This window comes from Corvus moneduloides, chromosome 3 (assembly GCF_009650955.1).
Source record: "Corvus moneduloides isolate bCorMon1 chromosome 3, bCorMon1.pri, whole genome shotgun sequence".
Lineage (NCBI taxonomy): Eukaryota > Metazoa > Chordata > Aves > Passeriformes > Corvidae > Corvus > Corvus moneduloides.
The window spans coordinates 65,263,896-65,291,502 of NC_045478.1; the positions used below are offsets into that span (position 1 = coordinate 65,263,896).

The 27,607-nt window shown below is 41.5% G+C and overlaps 1 protein-coding gene across 5 annotated transcripts in view; it reads left to right on the plus strand.

Annotated features, from left to right (window-relative positions):
• The window catches only part of HIVEP2 (HIVEP zinc finger 2), a 104,310-nt gene that overhangs the window by 15,209 nt on the left and 61,494 nt on the right, over nucleotides 1-27,607 (plus strand). Inside the window, exons 1-2 of one of the 5 annotated variants that reach the window (XM_032101988.1) lie at nucleotides 3,125-3,272; nucleotides 12,448-12,509. The exons of 2 other annotated variants lie outside the window; for them this stretch is intronic. The gene's annotated coding sequence lies outside the window, so the exon portion shown is untranslated. Of the gene's footprint in view, nucleotides 1-3,124; nucleotides 3,273-12,447; nucleotides 12,510-27,607 lie in introns of those variants that run through there. 2 more of the 5 variants (XM_032101986.1, XM_032101989.1) reach the window with 2 other exon arrangements.

Below are 27,607 nucleotides of genomic sequence, written 5' to 3' on the forward strand. Positions count from 1 at the left end.
AGCCTTGTTCTAGGTCTCCCATGTGAGAAGTGGCAGAACCGACAGCTGGTTGAAAAAAAAAAAAAAGGCAAGCAGAAAAATGAACTGTGCCAAAGATTTCACTTTCCAAATGGACTAAAATGCCTGTTTTATGCGAGCAAAGGGTTTTGACAGTTCCGTGTTCAAATAAGCCCTTTGTCTTTTAATTGATGTAGAGATTTGGATTACAACTGCTTAGTGAGTATTGACTGAGTCTGTAGCATCCTTTTCCTGGAGATGTGTGTGAAAGGAACATTAGCTGGAATGTTGTAGTAACGTGCTAGAGAAATGGAGCCCTAGGACCCTTCCAAAATGCCTGGCCGCTGTGATTAACACATTCTGTCTCCCAACGGGCAGATGGCACATGGGAAGTTAACTTTCCAAAGACAGCTGGAAGTTGCAGGATCAGCCTGATGCCTCCCAAACATTTGAGCAGTTTCTGCTTGAAAATTGCTGTTCAAACGCAGAAATATGCAGTATATGCTGCGGCTTCCTTTTTCCCAGTCCAGGTTTAAACAGACCTTTTGAGGATTATGAATGCAACCCTAAAAGTTAGTCTGTTTCACAGTATTTATTTTGAGCTTCAGATCCTGATCTCTGTTCTATGTTTAATTTGATTAATGGTTAATAGGGCCATCCAGAGTTGTCCACAGAGGTTTATGTCTTTAATTAAATGCAGAGAAACAGCCAGCTCCAGCTAACCTCTACCTCTTTTAGCTGGAAAAAGAAGAAAAGAACAGAGCTTTAACCCTGCTTTCCACACAGCCTCCCATTCTCTTGCATCCTTTGGGCAGCCAGTGGCCACTGGTGTGGCTTAGAGCAGATGCACTCACTCAAAGGTGCCAAAGAGCTGTTCTGGCAGCTGCCAGGCAGCTGTCTGCCACCACAGGGTCAGCATTTCCTGGGACTGCTCTTTGTCAGTGGAGGTTTTCCTCCAGCCAGGAGAGGTCTCCTGTTTGGGATTTGGACACTGTTTCGTTGACCTCACCTGTCACGCTGGAGATGGTGCCCAAAATGTGTGTCAGCATCCCCACCTCCTGGCTTTCCTAGCTTTGAAGGCATGCTCCAGCTGTGTCCCTGCCATAGCCATGTGCAGCATAAGGTGATGTGGCCCTGTGCCTCAGTGGTACCCGATGCAGCCTCCAGGAGAAGGGCTGGAGTGAGAGGGAATGGGAACGTGGAGGATGGAATAGGGAGTCCGTCCCTTTGACAGACATTAGAGTGAAAGGAGAGGACAGCTCTTCCTGCTTGCTGAGGCTTGTGTCATGGCAAAAGGGAGATCCTGGGCTCTGAGCCGTGAAATCGTCTGATCCATCACTGACTTAACTTCAGAATGTGTGGCAGAACATAATTAATGGCTTATAAGCATTTTAAAGGCTCCTGATGAAGGGGGAATTGCACTATTTCTGAACGGGTAAGGGGCTTCTGGTGTTTCATGCAAAATTGTAGGTTGTATTTTCCCATGGAATTTGCAGACTTACTACAAATGATATTTGGGTGCTTCAGCAGTTCTTGGTAAGGTGGTATTGAACACCTCTCCTATTTTTCATGGCACTTACGCTATTTTAAGAGCTCCCACAGTTGAGAGCCCTAGGGGATTTGAGTGTTTTGATTCCTGTATCTTCTGTAGGAAGTGGCTTGTTTTATTCCAGGACATTGCATTTTGGGGGCACCAGTGAAAGACCCAGGAATGTCAGGAGAAAAGAGACTGCTGCTCAGTGTCTGCAGGAAATTGGTAAGGAAAATCAGCTAGAGGGCACCAATATTTCTTCTTAGGGCTGTTAAATTAGGCCATGTGGACTGGCAGCATATGGATGCATGAGAGAAACATGAGGGCTCTACGAAACAGTTGTGCTAAAAATAATTTTTGGTGTTATTTTTAATAATGTTATCACAGATGAAGAAAGTGAGGTAGAAGTTCATAGCCTGGGACAATTCTTTCTCCTGCTTTACAGGGTAAGCACTATAAATCCTTGAGTGTTTGTTTGGCTAGGTAATGCTTTCCAAAACTATGTCAATGAAATAGGCATCAGAGCCATAAAATATTTTCCTGTATTTAGATTCTAAATGTGCAGTAAAAAGTCATTACAGTTTAGACTCCTAAGCACCAATATTGCTTCTAAAAAGAGGGTTTGGATGTTAAAATCTGATCTTCTAAAAAAATAAAGGTTTTAATATTGCCAGAAATGCACAGTCAGTGTTTCGTGCTCAGTGGTGTTAGTAGGCTCAGCTATATCCTAGTAAGTTTTGTTGCTGTCTGGGCATGAAAAGGATCCTGAAACTGTTGAAGAGGGCAGGAGTATTGTAGGATTACCAGCTGATTGGTTAATTTAGAGGATTATGGTTTTAATGCCAAAAAATCCAGTTGCAGAGAATTGCGGAATAATTTAGGCTGGAAGGGATTTCTAGGGATCCTCTTTCTAGCCCCTGCTCAAAGTGAGTGCACGGTACATGGTTTTGCATGTTGCAATAACTTACCTTTACATGGTTTTGATTTGTGCAAGAAAGATTAACTATTTGGGCATTTTTCTTTTTGTGTAGTAGAGAGACAAATACCAAAGAAGGATAAAAATTAAGGCAAAAGTTGATCCAGATAGCATTTAAGCAGCACCAAAATGTCCCATACCATTTTGCATATATTGTTTTGGTTTTTTAAGATTCAAAAACATTGCTCTAGGGTAGCACAAGGGACTTAGTTTAAACATCTGTGAATTAATTTTAAATTGTTCTTTTCATTGCTGGCTAATATGCAGGAGGAATTGGTAAATATTGAGAGCGAAGGCTGTACAGCATTTTTTAGCCAGTGGTTCTGTTTAGACTTAATCTCTATAATGCAGTGTTAAAATTTACAAAACAGCTTGTAATTGCAGTAGCTTATTTAAACCAGCTATTTGTGGTTATGTCTGCTGAGGAAACTTAAACTTCAATGTTCCCCAGCCATCTAATAGCAGCAAATCGACTGCGGGTCTCTTGAAGGAATATCTAAATGTAGGCTGTTGAATAATCCCTTTGGGGGCCCTGTAACTATTTTTGTGCCTGGATATGCGTCATCAGTGGGTATTTTCTCTGGTGACTAGCTTACATCAGTAGGTCTCCTACCATACGCTCTATCAGTGAGTGACTTATGATTGATGGGAGTCACGGCTGCTGTTTAGCTTTTATCTGTGACCTCAAATAATGGACAACAGGAATTTCCAGGCTGTTAAATTCCTTGAATGACTGAAGACACGGGATGGCTCTGCTGATAAACGCAGGTAGTACCCAGATCCTGGGTGTTCACCGGGGGCTGAGGCGGGGAGGAAGGAGAGGGGGGTTCCTCGGCTGCAAGGCGGTGAATCCGGCGCCGACGCGTAGCCGCGAGTTGCGCGTCCCCGGACGCCGGGAAGTGGCCGCGCCGGAGGATCGCCGAGCGGCCGTGATGCTCCAGCTCCCCGAGCTCTCCAGCCATCCGTGTCCGCCGGTGGCTCTGGCGTTTCAATGTCTTTAGCTGGCTGATCTTTAGGGCAGTTGGTCCGTTCATTTCATCCCAGGGAGACACGTAAAATCACAGCTCGATGAAGGGAAAGGCTGTGGAATTTTCAGCCGCAGTCTGGTTGGTTTTTAACCCTTTTTATTGCCATCAGCAGCGAGTGGATTTATTGGCATGCTTCACCCAGGTGCTGCCTGGGCTAAATCTGAAGGTGCAGTAGGCTACGTGGTCTTAAGGTGAAGTTGCACCTGCCACAGTGACCCACTGAGCGCACAGTCGTAGTTCATTTCCTGGTGTTCAGTACTTCATATTAAGGAAATAAGGACTGCAGATACTGAGTTATCTCCTCTTTCTGTGTCCATTCTGCCTTTCTGTCAGAAGCTGACATGCGAAATGGGGCTGCAAGACAGCTACAAGATTTTCTGTGTTACCTGTGATGAATTCAGCAGCTTGAGTCAGCCCTACGGCGAGGCGCTTTGTCATTTCTTCTTCTTTCCCTCCTGTTCTTCCTGTCTCAATCCTTTTGATGAAGCTATGATAGGAAGCAGATTGGCTCTCTGTGAACTTGTGCACAGAAATCTCTCAAGCCCTTCTCCTGGTAACCACGGAGTAAAAATGACAGATATAGATGCTCCCAGTGTGATTGAGGATTTTAAAAAAAAAAAAAAAAAAAATCCTTAATGCTGTTTATCACGCGGCATTGTTTGGCTGAGGGAGGATAGCAGCTGGATCCAAATTCCTTCTTACCACTTCTTCCTGTTGGCAGGTGGCCTTCCGCACAGGCTGGGCTTGCAAACTCTCACGCGGGTCTTACTTATTCGAGTGCCTACTATTGCTTTTCATTCAGGTGACAGCGGTTTGGGTTTTGTGTGAGATTTTGAGACTTGAAAAGTTTCAGAGGGAAAACAGGAGCTTTGTTTGAACTCGCCTGTATGTTCCCTCCTCCGCATGTACTAGCCCAGAGGTCGTAGTTAATGAATGAAACCAGGCTTCCTGCAGAAGCCAGTTAACCGCTGGCTGTGCCTTTGTTGACACAGTGCTTACAGGTGTGCACTGTCGTGGTGTGGATGCCCTCACTCTGAGCAATATGGGCTGTGTGTACCTTTCTGCTCCTTTCAGACAGGTGCCTGCTCCAACACATGCACTGGGTCTGAAGTGAATTTCCTCATCTGCTCTGGCTAGCTAGCTGAGTGCTGGTTAAGAATTGCATTTGGCAGAAGTAGTAGGAAGAGAAGCAGCAATTAAAAAGAGGCTTGGAAAATCATGAGAGGGAGATGAGGGAGTGGAAAGGTCTTCATCGAGCTGTGATTTTACTCTTCCTTTATTTTTGGGTTTGTTTTTTTTTCAGTCACTTCAGTAAGACTTTGAGATTCATGGCAAACTGGTTATATAATTCAAAATCTGTAAAAGGTTGAGCACAAAAATGTTTGATGAATCTTGAGTCATTTACATTAAAAATCAGTGGATTTTCGTGGTGTGTGCTTTGAAAATGTAAAGTTTGCTAACTGGTTGATGTGTCATTTACCTCAGCTTTCTAGGAATCAAAATGCCTGGCTACACAGTAATATTTTTGGCTAATATTGACCTCATTTGCCCTCATTTTTAGGGGTGTCATGTTTTGGGTAGTGATAGTATTTTAGGGTAGCTTTCATTTACAGTGTTTGTGCAAAAGCTCAGCATTACCACCTTTCCAGAAAGACTCTGCAGAAACTGGAGAACATTTCCAGAAAGGGTTGCCGTTTTCTAAGAAAAAATGTTGGCAAGTTGCCTGCTGTTTCCTGATGCTTGGCACTGAGGCCAAGGCAGAGGGATGGAATCCAAACTGGCATGTGGCAGGGTGTGTAGGTACCTCCCTGTGTGCTGTGACAGAGATGTCGCGTTGGGGACAAACTTAATTTAGGTGCTGACCCTGCAGTGAAGTCACACCCTGTGGATGCCTGGGTCTGTATGCCTACACCCTGTTGCCTTCAGTGACTAAGTGCAGGCACCAAGTTCTGCTGGCACAGCTTGAATTGAGGAATGATAACCGAAGTACTAAAACCTTGTTTTTCCAGAAGAGCCTTCACTTATTCAATGGTCACCTTTAAAATCTGGAAAGTCACCCTGCACAGTGCCTAACCAGATATTCCTCTGTTTAGTTAAAATAATTAGGTGTTGGAGCCAGGGATACTGCATATTCAACGAAAGTCGAAGTATTCACTGCAGCATCTTGTAGTATCTCCATCAGCAAACCTCTCCCTCCTCCAGTGAAGCGTATTGGTGTTTCAATGTGCAACTAGTTCCCAGTGGGCACAGGATTGTAATTACCATATATGGGAGGTGAAAACAGAGGCTGAATCTGACACAGGAGTATCAGGGGCTTCATTCTGAAACCTTTTTAAATATTAAATACAATTCTTTTCTCTTCCACCCTTCCCACCTGTTAAATCTATGACTGTACACTCTGTACAGCTGCTGTAGTGATGGGTATTTGTTGAGGGTCATAACAATGAATTGGTATTTAATAGTTTTGTGTCATTTTTACACATAGTAGTCTCAGTGCTTAAATACTCTTGAGAGTAAAGAGGTGCTCTGAGATAGAAAGAAGAGCAAAAAAATTAGAAAGCTCACCTCGCCATGGCCCACTGTTTTGACAGCACTATTTTGTTTGAAGAGTGACTGTGCGGAGCAGGCAGTGCTGCACAGTCATTAATGAAATCATAAACACAAGTAAATGTATGTTATTACTGTGAGCTGGCTATACGTTGTAAAAAATAGTCTGAAATATGAGGCAGAGTAGTTATTTGACATTTTCAGGGGACATGGTATATTTTGTTTGTTTTAGTTCAAAATCGTCTATTATAGTTACAAATACTTGATCTCTCAAGGTGATCTTTGTGTTTCCATAAAGTCCAGTTGAAGCCACTGAACCAATTCCCAGGTACTTGGAAACTGCAGTTTTGGTCAGCTTGTGTGAGGGAGAGCCTGGAGGAAGAGCTTAGTTTCATTGTTTTGCTTTGGGTTTTGTTCCTTCAAGTATCGTGGGAGAAATAATAATCACGTCATTTAGGCATTACTTTGCTGTAGGGAAAAATAAGGAGTTACTCATAAACATTGCTCATATTTGTAGTGATCAGGGTAACAAAAGTGAAGAGGAAGAAAAATAATGCAGTGAAATAATACAAGAAAAGCACAGTGTAAAAAAAAGTTGGAACAGTGAAAAAAGTTATTTCATTTTTGTGAATATAATTTCTTAAATCCAATTGATACAATGAATGAAGAGCCTTCCATCTTTTTGATGTTACTGTGTACAGTAATGTGAGTGAATGGAGTCAGATACACTTCAGCACTTCCTGTGTGTTCTGTGCCTGATGACCTTGGTCCTGAGACCTTTCGTCATCATCTCAGTCCTTCCTGCAAGCGGTCAGCAACTTTCATAAGGTTGTTGGAGATCCAGGACTAGGCTGTCAGTAAGTTTATAGATTTATAGATGTTGCCCTGGCATCAAGCAGTTAATTTGAATGAAATCCACCCATTTGTTGGCACGTGGGGAAGAAGAGAAAAGGAACATACTGCAGGTGAAGGCTGTGTACTATGGCAGACAGGAGGGTACCTCCTTTATGTCAGTAGTCTGGCACCAACTCCTGTAAACTGTGGCAAAGTCTTTTCCTCATCTCCTGTCTTGTTTCCTGTATCTACACGGAGCAGTAGTTCTTGTAGTGATTTTTGCTCTTAGCAGTATTTCTCTTTAGTGCCACAAAGTGAGCATTTTTCCTGCAGGACCTCAAACAGCTCAACAAGTGGTGAGCTGCCAGTGACTCAGCCCAGCATCCCTGTCCATCTGCTTGCTGCCACCAGCACTCCCTACCAGCCTCCTGTTCTCAGATGCAAAGCCAGGCGTGAATACTGGAACAGGAGTGGGTAAGGGACAGGGTTATCCTGGGGAAAGAGATCCTGTACTCCAAGGAGACAGTGAGGGAAGAAGCTTCCTCCTAAAACAAGTTAAATTTTTTCTGAAGCACATCCTGGCCTTTTGCACATCCTGGTTTGGAAACTTGCTGCAAAGGAGGCAAGAAAGAGATGCCACACAGTGGCACCCCCAGGAGCCTTGATAATGTCAGGACACCTGACAGCACAGCAGCACTTCAAAAATGGCACTGTTGTGAAGGATTTTCATGATACTGCAATAGCTAATAGCACAAGGACACAAGGTACTTATTCAGGATTGCTGAGGACTGTGCCAAGTGTCTGTAGTTTCATGACATGACTTTGTCCCTCTGCAGGCAGGCCTTTAGCGTTGATGAGTTTTCCAAAAATTCATCCAGTCTTTCTCAAGTACAATTGCCAGTTGCTACCCTCCTAGTTAAAAATAATAACAACAAAGTTAAAAAATTAAATTCCTTACCAGGTAGTCATTTTGTTTTCATAAACTTATTCCAGCATCCTCAAGGATGGACTCTCTTTTCTTTTTGTACACTTGTTTATCCTTTTGGGCTGTGAAGGGAATGAATGTTTGGGGATTTCTCTGTGTGCTGCTTGGGACCATCTTTGTTCAGGGACAGAGGAGTTACAAAGTCAGTCCATGAGGTCATGACATCTTCTGTCCCTTGCCTGGGAGGTAGGATAACAATCTGCAGTGTGAAACTCCTTTCCCACCTCCAAGGAATTCTGTTTCTGCTTACAAAGGCCAGCCAGATATCCTCATCTGGAAGACTGTAATTTGGGAATGAAAAAGAAATGGGATTATTACAACTAAGAAACAGAAAACTCATTGAACCCCGTTTCACTAATATGCAGGGAAAAGTGATAGTAACCAAATTTTCTCAGTCTAACCAAAACATGGAGCATCACATTGACTAAAGAAAATAGGAGCCTTTTGAGGCTCCTTTGCTCTTAGCTCTCCATCCTCTATAAAGCTCAGAGCCATGCATTGATGAAATACAGCCTGTCTTTAGAAGTGAGATAGTGATTTTCAGCCCTCTTGACTCTTGACCATGAGCTCAGGTCTCATGCAAGCAGAAGCTTGCCGCTGGTTACAGAGGGAGCAAGGCTGCAAATCAGAAGGTCAGCTGCTCTTTTTAGTTTAGCATTTTATACCTCGATTGCTGTTAAATTAGGTACCACAGTGGTATCAGAGCCAAGATCACCTAGAAGGGAATAACTGTCTCAAAGAGCTATGAAGTATCAAAATGCAAAAAGGAGTATTAGTTTAACTTGTAGGAAAAAAATAACTGTGGTGAAAGTCTGTTCCCTTGATGGAAACTAGAGGAGCTGATTGGTTTGAACAACTCAAAAGACAAAATGCTGACCTGGACAAAATGCTGAAAAATATACTACATAGATTTTTCTTACTTGGATACAATATGATCTAATAGACTTTGGTCATTTCCTTTTTTGATCTAATTTCTGGGATTCTATGATCACTTTCAAAAAAAGGTCATTTTCTTGCCTATCTCACTGCAAACCTTCTTCATGAAATTTTTTTTAGTTTTACCCCACAGAGGGAGGCATTTGCAGTAATCCAGCATGGTTGTGTTTTGAAGATTCCAGACAGGTTTCTCATGGCCATATCTTGCCATTGCTCCATTGTAAAATGCTCAGAATACTTGATGAGATTTTTGCATTAAATTGTAAGGTATTTTTATCCAGCTGCTCTTTAGAGGCCCGAGTCATATCCATGCTCTATTCTCATGGTAGCCTTCTTCCAGTTCTTTAAAGCTACAATTTGGCTTTACAGGAAATAATTGTCGTGCCTACCACACTGTAACTAAAATATTCAGACACATGAATCTCTTTCTTGACTTCCTATAAAAACGTCATTTGTAGCTTTATTTTGTTTGTTCTGGTTTGACTGTAGTGTAAACAAGAGTTTATTAAAACATTAGCTCTAAGTTACAGTTCTTTTTTGAGACTGCCAGGTTTTACAAAAAATATTACTGAAACTGCAGGGCAAAACCACGTATTAACAGAAAAATGAATAATGAGTCTGTTTTCATATGGATTTTTTAAAAAGTACAGCTTGTAGTTGAACTAAATGTACTAATTCCTCCACTTCAGTCAGGAAGCCCTCATAGACTTTCAACAGTGCCGCCAAAAAATTGACGCTCCAGCTGTTTAAAAGATATCAAAAGCTAGTTTGACAATTGTAATCTCTTCCAAGAATTCCCTTTCCCATTTTCCCTCCCTATAAAAACAGATAACAAGGTGCTTATATAGTAGAAATGGAAAGTCAGAGCTATTTTATGAAGCGTTGTGCATTCCTTCCAGCCTTAGGAGATGAGGCATGACATCTCCACGACAGGGTAGGAAACACAGGCACTCTGTTGTGTAAGTAGCATTTGCTTCAAGGATTAGCTGCTTGCCAAGATAGCGCAGATTTAAATGTTTCCTAAGCCATTTCTGAGTTTTTACGTAACATGGCAGTGACAGGAGAGCAGTGGAGATGGATGGGTAGAAACTCAAAGCAGCAACCAAGGAAAGACAAAACCAAAGGAAGCAGAGAAATATGCTGCATGTGCCAGCATCAGCTGACACAGCGGAACTGAAGGCAAGGGAAAGCAGCACCAGCCGGGCTTCTCTTGAATTTCTGTCCTCACTTTTACACGCAACAACATGACACAAACTGAAAGGAGACGCCGCTTGAACTTTTGTTCTGAAGCATCTCAAAAAGGCACTGAAACATGGGCTCAAAGGTCAGAAGTATTCCCTTTTCTGGAACAAATTCCCAGGACAGCTGTTAATACTGCTCTGTCTTTTAAGGCTAATCTTTAGTAGTATTCAGTAATACGTATTAAGAAATATATAGTATTACTGTGGTGAGGAATGGTTTGTTCTTCTCTAATGACAGAAAGGAGATTCTGTGTTAGGAAAAGTGAAATAATTAAAGAGGTTGCCAATAAAAAAGCCACTGTATTTGCAGAGGGTGCCCTTGTGTTCAGCAAATGCCAATTAGAGAAATGTCACTTTATGTGTACAATGGGTTATTACTGCGCAAACACTTGTACAATTACGCGCTGGGTCAGAAGGGCAAGTTACTTTCACCTCACAGCCATGACTTTAAAGCAAACACAAATACCAGGCACACAAACATCAGGCGCTGTGGCAGGGGAACAGTAAAGTAATGACTCTTTGAAAATGCAGGCTAAAGAAGAAAGAGTCCATGTAACAAGCCTTGGCATTGTGGGAGGTAATTTTTACCGTGTCTGCACTAGGTGGATTAGAAACATCATCTTTATATCATGGAAAAGCAAATGCTTCCTTCCACCACTTTAAATACAATTTATGTACTGTTACGTTGTTCAGATGCTTGGAAATGTGAAGAGAATATACAGAATATACATTTCTTTCAGTTACCTTCGATACTGGAATGCTTGTAGTCCACATGCCCTTGTAAATGAGTTTGTGCACTTCCTTCTGTTCTGCTACCAATGGTCTGATGTCACCACCATCTGATGCACTCTGCTCTCAGCTCTTGTGTGGCTCTGACTGACTTCAGTAAATGGAATAAAGGGCAGTTCTGCAAGTCACCTTGTGCAAGACATGCACAACATGTCCTTGTTTATTACTTGCACTTCTTTGTAGGTGTTCTACTTTTATTTCACATATTTTGCCTGAAGCTTCTTCATTTGATTCAAATCTAAGTGGGCAGAATGAGCTGGGGATGCTGTTGCCATCTTGGGTGCACACAGCATAGCTGTGCTGTATGTGGATTCATAAGTTTTGCTCTAAGGCTATCAAGTTTGTCCTCTTTTCTAATGTGGTTGCCATCTGTGCTTGTTCTGGCTTCTCTCTGGGTCGTAAGAAAGAACACAGTTCAGCAGGGATTGCGTTACCATCAGTGGCCTGAACCTTTGTGCTCGCTTGACCTCATACCTCTAGGAAGCTCAGCTGGCAAACATAGCACAGACCTTTGTGGCAACACCCTCTGGGAGCGTGGGCAGCCGCTAAGGTTATCCTGCTTCCATATATGCCGAGGTATTTTCATTGCCATGCTCTTTTCACGGGTTTGAAATCACTCTGGTTTTAAAGTACCAGCTTTCCCTAAAGCGAAAGCACCGTGCTCACCCGAGGACCTACTCAAACCCAGCATCTTCTGGGGCAGGACGGGGTGGCAGAAGTTAAACGGAGAGCATTAATTTGAAATGTTTTATGAGGTCACCATCCTTTTAAATTGGTTTACACAGATGGCTGTCTGGTTTGTTGCTTTGTCCTTGCTTAATAGTAACTGTTTATGGAAAAATGAATTGCTTTGCAGAAGGAGGTCCAAAAGCTCATGCTGTTGTTTCCCTCACTGGAGATCTTCATGTTTTTATGGGCATACAAAGATTTGGCCTGAAATGGAGATTAATTAGGAAGCATAGTGAATAATTAACTGTTTGACTTGTTCCTAAGCTCTGTAGTCACTGGGTTAGAAATGGTTTCCCAAACTGCAGGAGATAAGGTTATTCCTAGTTTTACAGTGTCCATATTGTTAGGGTTTTGTGCTATGTGTACTCTGAGATCAGCTGATACCTATGCAAGTTGGGTCCAGCTTCTCATCCAAACCACTTCCTGGGGTCTTCTTGGGTAATGGCAGTGATTCAGAAGACACCACGGTGCCTCAGAAAGCCACTTTTTACACATTGCACCCAGACAGTGTGACCATGAAGAAACCAAATTCTTAGGAAAGAGTTTTGTTCTTAAAAATACCCACTTTTTTTGTTTGTTCTGCATTCAGATTTAGGTGTACATTGCTTGGCTTGTGTCCTACTGACCTTATTCACAGACTCACCTTCTCTTTTGTGGAAGATGTAGGAATATGATGTACACATACGCATGAGGCAGAAGCCTGAGGCCAGTCTCCAGGCAGAGACTCTGATTTTGCATCCAAAATTGTTCCTACCTGGAAAATAATAATAAAAAACCCCCAACCAAGTAATAGACAGGATTAAATTTTTTTAAAGCAAATCAAATCTAAGTAATGGTACTCTGCACTTTTGCAGGACTGTCTGCTTAAGAAGCTGAGAGTGAGTTAGGAACATTGATGAAGCCTCTATTCTGTGAGGTGGGTATGTGTTTTTTATTACAATTTTGAAAAAGCATAGAGAATTCAAACCATTTGCTCAAGTCCAGCCACAGAACTATTTAAGGGCTGGGAATGGAGTCCAGAAATTTTCTGCCATGGCACGTGTTCTAATCAACAATTACAAATAAGGTCTTTTGCCCTTCTCTGGAAGGAAGTGATGAGTTTTTGCATTTTGTTAGTGTTTCAAGTGGCTCTTTTGATTTTTGATTTCTGACTAATGGAATAAGTGACTCTCACAGATACTTTTGCTCTGCTACTCTCTGCTCTTGCAGTGGCCTTAGATCAAAGTTTGGGGAGATAACAGTCTGTAATAGGGAAGTCAGTGGAAATCAAGCATGGCCACTGGATCCAGGCCAAACATAATCTGGGACTCAGAAATGTTCTGTGTGTTTCATTACTTTTTCATTTTTTTAGCATTCTGTCATGGTCAGATGCACCAGCAGTCTTTTAATAAATCCCCTTCCACATTCAGACTTTCAGCTCAGGTTTGCAGGCCCATGGGGGCTGGATTATTTGAATAAGTCTGAGAAGTGAAACTGAACAGTTGTGGGTGCAGCAATTACAGGCAGCCAATCTAGTGAATCTTGTACTTTTGAAAACCTTCATTATTACAAGATGCTGCATGCAAAACAGTCAGCTCTGCTTGCCCTCTGTGTGAGCAGCTGGGACATGGAACCTCAATGCTTCCTTGTGCCAAGGCTGATTGCCCACCCCTGCTTGAGCAGCTCTATTCCCAGGGAGCTTGTCCTGAGCAGTGACCTGAACAATCTCTCTCTTGGGTTCTTGGTTATTTGCACTACTTTCCCTTTTGGCATTGTGAGGTAAACCCTACTGAGTGGGCTTCTGCCTCCTGCTTCATGCCGTCGGGATCCTGGATTTGCTGTGGCAAGAAATAAGTCAGGATTAGAATTTTCTTTAAACTAGTGTTCGTTTTTAAAAGCCTTTTTTGGAATAAATTACTCTGACAGTGAGTACCAAAATAGGTATTGATAAAATATGAATTTATGCATGCCAGCATTTATCTCTTTTGTATCTATTCACAAATTCATACCAAAAATTGACTGTAGCTCCATATGGCTCCCAATCTCTTCCCTCCCCCAGCTGTCAGCTTCTCCTCACCTGGATGAATAAAAGGGAGCAGAGTGCTGGGCCATGAAGTGAAGGTGGGTGTAGCAGAAAAGTTACACTGAATATGTTTTTCTCTGGGACATCACTGTTGCTCCTCAAGTGCCTCTCAGTTTGGATGGAAAATGCATTAAAAAAGTGATGCAGTTTGATGCCAATCTTAGTTTCACACTCTCAAAAAAGAATGAAAATACTCAGAGGGTGAGTTACTTATGTGCTGATTTGCTTTCTGGACAGCAGTGGTTGTGTAAAAGCTATTATTGCTTTAGAAGCTTTTCAGTACACATTATGGCTATCAATTAAAATCACTTATTTTTTTAATCTGAAATTTACACTTGACTGAAGTAGAGATGACAGGCCTGCTTGTAATCTGTTCAACAGGGCTATAAGGAAGTTGAGATACCTCCACTCCAAGACCGTCCATTTTCTAAGCATAAGAACCATTTGTTTTTCTCAGTTCTGGAGTGTTTAAATTCAAAATCTACGGTGAGATTTGATCAAAATTGTGCAAATCCATTGCTGTAGTGTAAAATGATGAGAGATCTTTGGGAGGGAAAACACGCATTTCTTCTGCCCTAACGTGTCTGGAGGCAAAAGGAGCAGGTTTCCCGTGTCACTGCAGGGTGGGCGGTGGGATGGCACAGCTTGCTGCCTCACTGCCCACGTGGCACTGCTGGTGCCTCACACTGCTCACATCAGCATTTTGGTGTCAATCAACTTCTCAAAGCCACCAAAATGGGGAAGTTATGATCCAGTATCAAGTGTTGGTGCCATTACGATGACCCAAAATTACAGGGTTACCTCGGTGCTGGGTGGGTGGGATCCCAACTGGACTTCTTCTGTTGCTGATGTTTTTCGTAAGGGAGCTGAAATGATCACAGCTGATTTGGAGTTTTTTTCCAAGACTGCTTTCTGCCACTTCCTTTAGAAACCAAACATGAGCCCACAGCTTTCTGTCCTCTTAGAACATTAAGTTTTGTTGTCAAATTCAGAGCAGTTAGATCAAGTTTTAAAGATACCTAGAGGAATAAAAAGACAAAGAAACAGCTAAGGGGGAACAGAAGACAAAAGTGGTCGAAAGAAAATTTAGATGGCAGAAGGTTCTGAAATACTTTACCTCTTCTCTGAAGAGGTACTGGGACAAACCCTTGACAACTCTTAAGCAGTAAGACATTTTACTTCAGACGATTTTAAATGTTGCTTCAGTTTTATTTTGCATAAAGATATTTTTATGTCACGAAGGTATTCCAACTCATCTTGTATGTCTTGTTAAATTGTAATTCTCTGAGTAGCACAATACTGTCAAATTGTTAGTATTGAAGTATCTTGTTATATCACAAGGCCTATTATTTTCATTAATCTTTATTTAAACAGGGGACAAAAGTCCTATATTTTATGGAAATTTCATTTCTATCAAATCAGTATGTTTTTCTTTCAGGAAACCCCAGTATGAAAAGTTTGGATGAGTTGCAGTTTTAGAATTTTTTTCAATTCTTACTATTCAGTTTCACTTTTTAAAATGAGCAAAATATTCCTTCTGTTATTGTCTATAAACTCTAAAAATCCCTAGCATTACATATTTATGAAAGCATAGGATTTCAGCACAGATAGGGCTGACTTTTCATTTCTGTGAGAATGTTTACAGTTGAATGGTCTCAGGAATAAAACTGAAGCTTTTTTACGTGTATGTTTTGCGAATATAGAACTTGCACACGCTCTGAGCTGTGAACCAAAAGCTTCAGACTGAGCCAGCAGAGAGGAAGGAATTTGTCTGCTATACAGCAAAAGGAAGTATTTGCTGTATTATTGAAGCACATGGCCTTTTGCCATCTTTGATAAAGTATTTAAGGGTTGTGCACCCAAAGTCTGCTGCCCTCTTGACCCATCATTCATCACTGGCTGTAGATGAGGTAGATGAGATGCAGCTCCATAGGAGAGCCATTGTTTCAGCCCTGCACAGTTCCGCAGAGAACGGAAGCTGCAGACAAAGCGGCTCCCTGTGATTCACCACGCTGCTCAGCCTCCTGGTGTTTTTTCTTTTACCTATACCTCTTCTGGTCCTGCTCTGTGCTGGCCAAAGTGGACAGGCAGGCACATGGTGAAGCTATGGGATTGATCCGCTTTCCACTCAGCTTCACTGGGCGCAAATGAGATGAGTGTCTGGGATTTTTTTTCTATATTAGAAAGGAAAACCAGATACAATTATCACAGCATTTGCCTTGGCAATGCATTTAAATTTATTCCCATTTTGACTATTCAACACTGTTGATAGATGATGCTTAAAACGTGGAATTGCCTGTAATTTTTCTAGCACACTGTGAATTGCCCAGTCTTTTTTTTCCCTCTCTGTAAGCAGTTCTGGTTACAGAGATACCAGCATCCCCAGTAAGTATGTTAAGAATGTAGAGTTATACTTTGTACTGCTAAATTAACAGACAGGAATAGTCACACCAAACCAGATTCAGCTCCCAGATGGAAAGCATCTTCTCTAGCCCAAATTTTAATGACTTTTTTACATGAGAAATTTTCGCCAATGTACCATACTGTGTGATTTAAACCAAATGCTGTCATCTCTCTCTGTTGACAGGTGACAGGTAACTTGTAGAAAATAGAGCTTTCTTTGTTTTCAATGACCAGCCAAGGCTTGGAAATGTCTGCACATTTAGGTAGGCTAACTAAGTAGGTTAACTCTTCTTTTATTACCTTAAACTATTTAAATTTAAAAAGATAATTTTTAGTTTGGCAAATGTACTTTCTTTGAGCACTAGTTTGAAGGATGTGATTCTTACTTGCTCTGTTATATATGCAATCCTCTTAGCTTTTATGTTCCTGTAAGTGGCAGGGGAATGAGTCCTAGGTGGCATAACAACAATATCAGAAGAGTTAACTTGGATTGTTGTTGGATGTGGTGCTGATGCTGTGAAATATTCTCAGGCATTTCTGCCTTCTGACTAGGAAGGGTCTGTTCATGAGATGATGAAATCCATGGTCTTTGGCAGTTTGCCTGTGCCAGCTGGAATATTGTAGGAGATTTTGGCCCCCTGCAAATTTTAACAGTGACTGTATTATGAGGAAGTGATGCAGAAGTTTTATGATTTGTTTAAAAGAAGAGAAAGGGTCTTCCACTTCTTGTGAATGCTTTACCTAAGAGACATTGTAGTCCACAGCCTGACTTGTCCTTGGAATTCCTTTATGTTTCTGCCATGAAGTCAAGTGAGATGCGCAAATGCAGCGAAGGAAAAGTTACAAGAGGTGTACATGGGCATTTGGATAGAAATATACAATTCTCTGTAGTTGTACCAGCCACTTTAAATACTCTACCTCCCAGTCACTGCAGCTGCTCAGTCACTGAGGAGGTACTTTAGATGTCATTACTTTGTGCTGTTCTCCAGTTCATGGTATTTCTAATTTTGAGTGCACTGTATTACCCTATTCCTGTTTATAAATCTTTTAAGTGTGCACATTAAAAAAGTAATTAAATTGTCATTATAATTTATAGTATGCCTGAAGTCAATCACCTAATTAAATGGAAAAAGCAGAGAGGTAGTAGGTTCATAAGCATTTATTAAGTACTACAGTATTAATTATGCAGGACTTTTGAACCAAGCAAAAGAGGAAGGAATGGAAACACCAATCTAAAAAGGCTTTCCATTGCTGGCCTTCTCAATTTAATAATGTGAGACACCCCCCAACCCCCAGCTGGCAGGACAACACTAATGCTTTCTTTTTGTTAATTTTTAATGAAATTATGATGGGGTTTTTTTTATGACAATCACTTGCAGCATTTTCCTGTAATATTTTTGAAAGCATAATTTGTCCCCATGCAGGGGCCTATAAATACATGAGCAGAATTGGAAGATACATTTAGAGTTATGGTTTGGGATGGATCGTGCAGGAGCAGACTCGAGGTCGTCACTCCTCAGCATCTCAGGCGGGGAGTGGAGCCTGTGCTGGTCCCAGAAAAAGGGTTTGGGGGCCACTGGAGGTAGGGGCTGAGCCCAAAAGGGCAGGCTGTGAGTGGCACTAGGAGAGGGCAGGGATATGTAGAGACAGCATGGGCATGACAAGGTTTGCACTTTTCTTTGCAACTGTTCTCTCACCTCCAGCTGCAAATCCATGTCACTTGTCCAACAGTGGAGGGTATGAGATGCTGGCTCAGCCTGCGGGACTGGGGTCAGGAGGAGGCGCTGCAAGGTGCAGACTGTGGGCTGGAGCCCAAGAAATGGAAGTGCATTATATTAGTGAGCTTGTGAAACAGGGCTGTCTCACTGTGTCTGATTGATCCATGAACTGGATGGAGCAGAAGTCCTAAAGTTAGGATTTCTTCTCTTTTCCTAGTTTGTTAAAAATTCAAAACTCTGGTAACACACACACTAAAATAAACTTGCCTGAATTCCATGTTGTTTCCAGGATTTTCATTTCAGCCTCAGTGACCTTTACACCTGAACATTAGTCATTGAAACTTCTCTTTTAGATAGCAGGGGGGTCTGATCCATCAGCCCAGGCCCTGAGCCCTGGCTGCACTGAAGCAGACCACAGGCTTTAGGGGAGACAGAGACTGAGCAAGCAGGGCAGCTGCTGGGAGCACTGCAGTGGTCCATGATCTCCTGCTGATCCATCAGCCTGCAGTGACCAAAGCCTAGCTGGTTCTTGGAACACCAATGCAAGCAAACATCAGTAACAAACCAGGACAAGCCCCAGTAAGGGTTTTGACAGAATCCAAAGTATACTTTGCAACTCAATTGGATATTGATGGTAAGGGATACAGTGGAATCCTTGGAAAGGAACACCTATGCTTTTTTACTACAAGAACTTGTAGCAACAAAAGCTGGTTCACTAGAGATGGGGCCTTTAAAAGACCTTTAGATCACAGGTCTTTAAAAGAAAAGATGACCAAAAATCCCACTACAATATAAATGGACAGGAAGGAGTTAGCGACTTACCTGCTTGCCCTGTCATTATCAAATTGATTTAACACATTTGGAACCTAACTGCACAGGTATCAGTTTATCTTGCAGTATATTAAATAGGAAGTCATTGGCAAAACCTAATCACAACATGAGGGCAGCATCTGAAAGTTGGACCTGACTTATCTGAAAAGTGAAGAACCAGTTCAGTAGCTCTTTTTCTGAAAGAAATTGAGATTGTGTGATTGGAATAGAAATCCCTGCTGAAGGCCATTTCTTTTCACAGTCTTTAATAGGCTGCACTGAATTGACAGCAAAAATGACAAAAAAAAAAAGAGGCTAGACTGAACTATCAAGAAAATTTGCTGCGTATAGGTATTATATGTTTTATAAAAAAACCATTGAGTCTGTTTGGCCATAAGCACTGCAGGATTTTGTACCACCTTCTTTAGTACAAGATGAAGAAGACTGTACACTAAGGCCAGATCCAGCAGCTGAGATTGCAGCATCCCTTTTCCTTTTCCTGCACACCCCCTGAGATACAGGCTTGCATGTCTTGCTGGAGGGAGACCTGTGCTTACTGCTCTTAACCTGTTTATTACTGTAATTAATGTTTCAAACAGATAAAACTGGGATTCCCTTTGCAACAAAGACAGTGTTTTACCTTATATGGAGAAAATTTAATTATTGACAGCTCTTCATCTCAGAACTCATAATAACCCTATAATGAGCACAGTTATTATGCTTTAGGTTGGCACTGCAGCAGTGTTATATAAGGAATGTAACTTGACAGTTGTCTGGGGAAAATAATTATACATATTATATATATTATATATATCTCATATATATCAAAGGTAGTGGCCCAACCAGCGTCTCAGATGATATAATACTAGTTGGGTTATATAATTCATTTTATGGTCAATAAGCCTGTCTTCTGAGCTGCATGTTGGAAAACCTAATGCTTGTCTATTTGTATCAGACTTTACAGCTCTCTCTTTAATACAGAAATTGCTCATGCCATGCTCTTTTAATCTGTTTTCAGCTTCTCATGCTGGCGTTAGGCAAAGGCAGTCCCAGCAGTGGTGTCCTCTCTTTGTTGAAACAGTGAAAAACTAAGAAACCCAAACCTTCCATATATTGATTCTGAAAACAAGTTGGATGAGTCATACACTGTGGCCCTTTGAAGTAACAGTGGAGCAGAGCCATTCAGATACATTTTGCCAATCTTCGTGTCTAAACAGAGGAAAAATAAGTGTTCTCTTCATATGTTTTTAGCACTTTCTTTAGGGATGTGTTTTCACTGGGAGCATGGACCTGTTTTATGTTACAGGCATTTGATTTTAAGTCCCAGATATTGTGATACACAATGATACACCAAATGAATATTGTATTTTAAATCCACAGTTGTGGAAACTGCCTTTTCTCAGGTATCAAAACCAGCACAGATGTTCTGTCACAGATGGAGAACTTGACCACCCCAGTCTGTCTTTATGGGTTGCTCAGACATCACTCAGAGGGATCTGTGGTAGGCATTGGCAGGGCTGGGACAGGTGGATGTTTGGTGGCACATGCCTTGCACACACAGTGTGTGACTCCAGGCAGCTCAGCCAAAGACTCTCTCTGTAAGCATGAGGAGGCCACCAGCTTCTCCTGTGCTCCTGGACCTCCTCTGTGCTGGGAGCACAGGTGTGTCACATATATCAGGTGAAGGGTGTTACTTAAAAATCAAAGTATATGGGTCATGATTTCAGACCAGCCATATCAGAAGTAGCTTTTGTGTTTCTGCTACTGGAATTTAGTGTGGCCTCAACAGCCTCCAGATGCTCTGTGTTAGTGTTCAGGTAATCTTGGTGCTGATGTGGCTTCACTATGAGCAATCCCTAATGGAGCTGACATAAGTTTATGCAGGGAGGTAACACTCTTTGTTCATGTTTGAGTGGAAGTTCTCTGGAATTACAGGGAATATCCTGAAGAAGAGCGGTATTAAATTCCAGCTATCTCATTAATGTAAGTATTGATCTTGTATGTCGGATTTTCTTGAGGTATCTCTTGGGAGAACAATATTAAATTTGAAAGAACAAATGCCACTATAAAGCAGGGAGTTGTGCAAGGACATATTTGTAACTTCAAGCCTCATAAATTAAATTCCTGACTAGACTTGGTGCAAATATTTAAAATCCTCTTCAGCCCACAAAATCAAAGAGCCAAAGGGCAACCTCAATTCACAGGACTCTTCAGGAAGATGGAAAACCTCAAAGTCAAGCTGAAAGTGTATTTGAGAGAAGAAATCTAGGTACATTGGGTCTGGAGAGAGCCTAAGCAAGAGCTTTAGGTGCACATATGTATCTGCAAGGGCTGGAATGAGCAGGGCAAGATATTTTCATATGTTGCTGAAGAGAAAAGTGGGGGGGAAATACTGTGGTTAAGCTACAACAGGGAGTACTTTGCTAGACAGTTCGATATTGGAAAGGGGTTACTACTATGCAACATTTAGGTCAGTGGAGTAAACTGCCACGGGAGAGTGTGGAGTCAGTCATGCCTCGACTAGCTAAGTGACTATTATAGGTGACCTAGGATGACCTGTTTAGAGGTGGCTTCCATCCCAAATGTTTCTGTGATTTTTATTTTCTTCAGATCCAACTCTTGTCAGATTGACTTGTTCTTCCAGTTGGCATGTGAATTATTACAGCCCTATTGGCAAAAAAGCCCTCTGCACTAAGAACAGCATGTAAGATAGAAATATGACCAATATTACTTTGCATTTATTGCAGATGTAACATGCCAAATAATTATTACATAAATTCAGTAGTGTGTTTGTGTTTATGGATAATCTCTGGAAATTGGTGTTAAAAATAAAATATCTTATAAATATTTAGGCTGTACTTAAAACATTTTGTTTTCTTCCTTAAAATTATGCTCTTTTTTTTTCACGGAAATGTCTCCATATTTTAAAGATAGGAAATGTATAAAATTTTAGAGAATAATCTCACACGGGAGGTGAGATACAATCTGTGTCCCCATGACCACGTGAACAACATCTCTCCTGCTACAAATGTCTGTCGTGGTGCAGGTTCCCAGGGAAGGGTTTAGAAGACCTCTAGATCAGGGAGCTGGTGCATGTGTGTGTACATATGTATGTGCATACACTTAGGTAATAGTGTGAGAGTCTTACTCATAGTGACTGTAGTCAGTGGAATTTTTAATCGAAGACATGTTTTCTCTGTGCCAGGTTGTGTTTTCTTTCATGAAAGAAAACACACTACGTTGTTCAAAAGCAGGCTCTATTGTTAAGTAATTAAAATTGGTGTGTGGGCAAAGATTCACTTTCATACACAGAAGCAACATGATGTATAGCTAATCACCCCTAGCAGGGAAGAGCATTACTCTTTGGTCTCAATCCAAGTTCCATTGACTTTTACGATATTTGGATGCAAGTTTTCTGATCATGTTGCTGTGATGATCTGCAAACCCACTGAGGACTTCATTGTTCATTGCCAGGACTAGCTGTAATGAAATGGTATGAAAAGCATTGGAACATAGGTGCCAAAACCTACATCTGCAGTTCAAGTTAAGAATTTCTTTGACTTGTCAGAATGGAAGAAATGGAGTAGCCCCAGCAAAGTTAATTCTGACTCCATTATCCTCTTTTAATCACGTCGAAACTGCTGTAGGATTGGTGTATTAGTAAGCAATCCTTAGAGAAGCGGTGAGAAGTGCTTTACCCGTCCTAAGGTCATGCAAGGTTCAGCACGCTCTGCCTGGAGACTCTTCCTGGGATCTCATAATTCTTCTTGTCTCCCGTGAAGTAGTCCTGACAGAAAAACATAGCTTCTTTTCTTTGAGTGCTTGCTCTTTTATCATGTAAGCAGTTTCTGGTGATCTCAAAGGTTCTAGAACAGTGCAATAGTGGTTTGGGACATAATTGACTGAATTTTAATATATCTGTTGTAACTTCCTGAATCAGAATTGATGGTTTTAATCTTTGAAAACACTCAAGTGGGAATTAGAATAATTCTTTGGAGATGTAGAACTCAGTAGGGATCTGTTTTGTCCTTTTTTTCTTACTTTATCACTTTTCTTAACCATTCATTGTATCTGAGTTTCTGAGTGATCACTATGGTTTATTGTGTCTTTTATTCTTCATGAGAAGCCTTTAGCTTTATTTCTTATGTTTCTTTGTAGTGGCATTATATTTTCCTGGTAGAAACATTTTTTTGGGCCTAATGTGTTGAGTCTGTTACCAAAAGCATTTTTAAGTCCCATGCACTTTTCTTGTCTCCTTTACTAGGGCAGTTTTTCCTTGGTTGGAGCTTCTACAGTCAGAGTGGCCTCTCACCAGGCTTCTGGTTTTACTAATTTTTGAGCAGGAGCCCTAATATAAAATTAAACCTTGAGGGTTTAAGGGGACAAGTCTTGGTGAAATTGCCACCTTACACTCCTTAGTCTTTTGCTTGCAGCTGCACCAAAGCTCAGCTGAATGCAGCACAGAAAGCAAAAGTAGCCTAAAAACCTGTTTTTCCATTTGTCTGGTTCCTGGGGACACCAGGCCTCAAAGATACCGTATATTAATATGAAACATCCTCAGAAACCAGGTTTAGCTAATCCCTGCCAGTCTCTTTCAGTCAGCCAGTCTCTTTCTGCCATTTAGTGTTGTGGTATTCATTTGAGCTGGCACCTGGCTTTTGGAACACAGGCATCAAATTTAGTGGAGGCTCTGCTCACCTGCATTATCATTTGTGTTTCAAAGGTCAATATTTTTTTTCTTTAGAATATATTGCTTTTTAATGAGTCTTCTGTGTATAGTAAAAAAAAAAAAGGCAATTTAGAGAGGGATTGGGTTAGTACTCTATTTGGAATCTGTATTTTATTCTGCGTTTCTTGTCATGACTATCACAAAAGGATATTCAAGGGGGGTACTTTGTCGACAAAAACATTCATGAGCTCTGAAAATTCAGGATAAAGCCTGTGTGTCTGCTCTGAAGTAATGAATCTTCTCTCAAGTACCACATCATAGATAATTTTTACTTAATGCTTTAAATTCAGTAGCATGTCTGGTAAGCTTATTTCTTCAGCTAATACTTCAGTGATACAGCAAGTTAAACTTCCCGTCTTGGCTTTTTTATAACTGTTCATCTATGCTTCAGATCTCACATAGTGGACAGGAGTTGCAAGGGACTGCACAGGTTAAAGAAGACCCTCTGCCCATGGATCATCATTGCTTACAGACTGGAGATGACTACCCCACCATCCTACTTGCCGGAAGTGCTGTTTCTTACTCCAGGCAAAGCTGTCTGGGTTGGCTTTGGCTGAAGGTCAGTGGAGGGCTCACACTGAATGAGGCAGGAAATGTGAGCCTTCAGCCAGCATGGAACAAGTGGGGACAGAAGGACCTTCAGCTTCCATAGCTAGAGGAAGATGTGCTGTCGTAGCTCTTAGCTAGCAACAGTTTTCCTTTAAATGAGACGTGCTGGGGTAGCTTGGATAGCTACAAGCTTTTATATCATGTTTTCCTACATGATGCTGAGGAGAAATTCTTGAAACTTATATGGAAAAGTGTACCAGAACCTGTCTTGTAACTGTCCTTGCAGGAGCTTTCCACTGGCCTCCAAAGCCTAGCGTTTTATCTGAGGTTATTCTCCAGGCTGTTGATTACATTTTTCAGAGCTGCAGCGTTCTCAGCGATGATTGCGTCAGGACTATCAGTTGTTATTTCCGGGTCCTCAATTTTCTTCTCAACCTCCCGCTGTTTTAATCCCAAACCTTCAAGCTTCTTGTCTATGGAAACCACAGTAGCCTGGAGTAAGTCCAGCCTTCCGGAAATAGGTACTGTATGTTTTGTAAAAAAATTAGGTAATACTGGGTGGCCAGTGACCACAGCTGTAGACATTGTCAAACCAAAGGGAGGTAAGCAGGTAAGACCTTTTAACAGGCTGAAAACCATGTATGAATATGCTGCCAGAATATGAATATGTAAACCAAGTATGAATATCCTTTGCTGGTCCTAATTTCTTCAAAGGCATGTTGAAGTCACTGCCCATTCACTTATGAAAATCACAGACAACAGTCTTAAAATCTTAAATCAGTTAAATGATTGGGATCAGTAGTTCATACCATGTAGGACATCTGGAAAATAACTTTTCACACGCTCCTGAAAGCTTTCTAATAAAATTATTTTTAAAATACATCTTAAATGAGTTGTGGTTTTCATCATTTTGGTGAATTTGGTTGTTTTCTTAAACTGCCCACATAGTACCAGGCACTTGATTTGGCATAATTTTCCCCCGTGTCGCTGTACATCATGGTCCTCCCTTCTCCATCCTGGGAGAAAGCTGTGCCTGCAGCAGGCAGCAGCACCAAGCCCACTGTCTGCTTCCCCCTTTCTGTGGCTCTGGGTAAGGGTGCTTAGCCCAGGCTCAGCCTTGCTGGTGTGGGCAGGGCCAGGTGGGTGAGCCTTCTACAGAACAGGGGTGGAGCAGGAGCTGGGGTCACTCATAGGAGTCCTGGAAACTTCTTTTGCTTGTGGAAATACCAAAATCTTTATGATAAGGGCATGTGTGGTGAGATATTTTATCTCTGCATTTCTGCAAAAGCACATGAGAAGGTAAGATTCCCAGCAGGAGCAGAAGCCAGTATTGAAGTCTTTACAAAGGACTTCTTTCTCCAGTCAAATGAAGAACATGCCTATTTTACAGATTTTTGATGTCTCTACTGTCTTGGTCAGAGGTGTAAAGAGGCATGATCCGTGACTTGATCTCTGACACACACAAAAGCTCTCACTGTGGATACACTTAGAACAAACCTTTACTTTTACTGAAACAGTTTTAGTGTGTTGGATGAGGGAATAGGGACCTCAGGAAAAAGCTGTGCCAGCAAATAACATGATTTTGCCGGTACGAATGAAGGCTGTGCTGGGAATGCTGTCAGTACAGTGTGCTAGGACAGCTGCACCAGCAGAGCTATCCTATTCTGAATACAGCCTTGTCTTCTGTTCCAGTTTATCATGCATGATTTATCTTTCTGTCACCTCTTCAGAACCCTTGGCACCTCTCAGCATGAAAAGAAATTAAAACACAATACAGATGAGTCTGCTCTGTATTGGAGTCTTGACCTTTAATATATCAGGTTTTCATATTGCAGCTTTTCCAGCAAATAGGCTGTCCGACAAGAACAGAGGTGCTTTAGTGATCTGCAGAGGTCCTACCTTAGCCATGCTTCAGTTTTATTTGCTTCCACCTACAAACTCTCAAGCTGCCTGAAATGCCTTTGAGAGGAGATAAGGTTTTCGGATTGCCTGGGAGATCATAACCATGAACTCCAGCAGTCCAACAAGGCAAAAAAAATTATCATTAAAATCAGTGAAAACAGCCTGGCAACCCAAGTGTTAGAAAGATTGCTTAATGTTTTGTCCTGTTTTACCAGTTTAATTTTTATCAGCCTTTGGGGTTTATGTTTTTCCCCTTGGTGCTCTCATTACATTTTCCTTCCTTTATTAAAGAAAGTATTTGCACCTTACTCTGTGTCTGCATTCCTCCTGCACAGACTGGTAGATTGCTCCGAGAGCAGCTTTGCAGTCAGACTCTTTAGATCAATAAACCGTCTTCGTTAGTTGTTGAGTATACCAGATCTGAATTTTAAAGATTCACAGTCACACTTAAAATACTTGATGTAAATTTTAAGAGGCATCTGAAGAATTGCTCAACATTTCAGTCACAAAGTTTTGCCAGCGTTACCTTTTGACCAGATCACTGTTTGATTGGGTTTTGGTCTCATGTTTTTCTCTGCAACTATTCATGGTTGGTGTTCGTTTTTTTCTCCAAGAGACAGACAACTATGTCTTTAGAGAAACAAAACAACTGTGTCAACAGATGGGAGAGAAAATACTGTGTCTGAAATAGTGCTAGGAATAAACCATGTTAAAAATAGGTAGTCTTGCCACAACTATTTCTTTGGCCAATGTGGAAATCCTTCTTTCCCATACTTGCATGTTATCAAAACTATACTAAAAGCCTGCTAGAAAAGCTGCCAAATAAACCTACAAAAACATTGCTACAACAATAACTACCCTTTTCCTGCCTAATTGTAACAGTCATGCTAGTAAAGGAGAAAGACTAAGGAAGTTGTGCTACCATGGGAGAGCTCTGAACAGTGCCAGGGACTGAGCCCTGGCCAGCAGCAGCTAAAACACAACTTTTTCACTTGTGGCTATAGATTTTATTGATGTGACCTTCCTCTCCCCTCCCAACAGTACTAGGACAACACCAGAGGGTTGTCAGAATTTTGCCCTTTCTTAGAAGTGTTTCTTCATTCCTAGACTTGGAGAAGAATAATTTTCCTGTCCCACAAAATATCTGGGGAAAACCCACAGCAGTTCAGCTAACAAGCTGGGGTTTTTTAATAAGAAAACTCTTTTCCTCTCCAAAACTGGAAAGCAAACTGAACTACTCTTAAATGTGACTGTTACCAGCAGAATTACAGCTGCAGTTTAGATTTTGCATTTCTGCTTTCCATCTGTTGTCTCACTTATTTTTGCTGTTTGTCTCCTTGCTTTCAATTGTCTCTTCTGTGTCTCAATTTATCCAATTTTTGTGGCTGACCAGCCAGTTCAGCATTATCACTGTCCTAATGGCTGTAAAGAGAGCAGAGAAGCCCTTCACTAAATGAGTGTTTTTCCACAACACCTTTGTGCTTTGTTTGGTCCATTTTTGTTTGTGCTTGGTGCTCCATGTTGTGTCATCTGGGAAGAGAGAAGATGTTTGCATAATGTGTGTTTTTCTGGAGTTGTTTAATTTCTGAAAACATTTATACTCCACAGTTGGCAGCACCTTTGGGGCAGGGACAGATTGCGATCTCAAACAGAGAACAAGTCAGTGCATTGACAGCAGCTGGAGGAGCTGAAGAACAGGTAGAGCCTGGCCCTCAGTGCTCCCTTCCCACATTCCCCACAGCCTTTATCTATGGGGACTTGCTTGGGAGCTTGGCAGAAAGCAGCCTCCGGCAGCAGAGCATAATTTAGGGCAGCCCCATGGTGTTTGTAATTGATTCTGA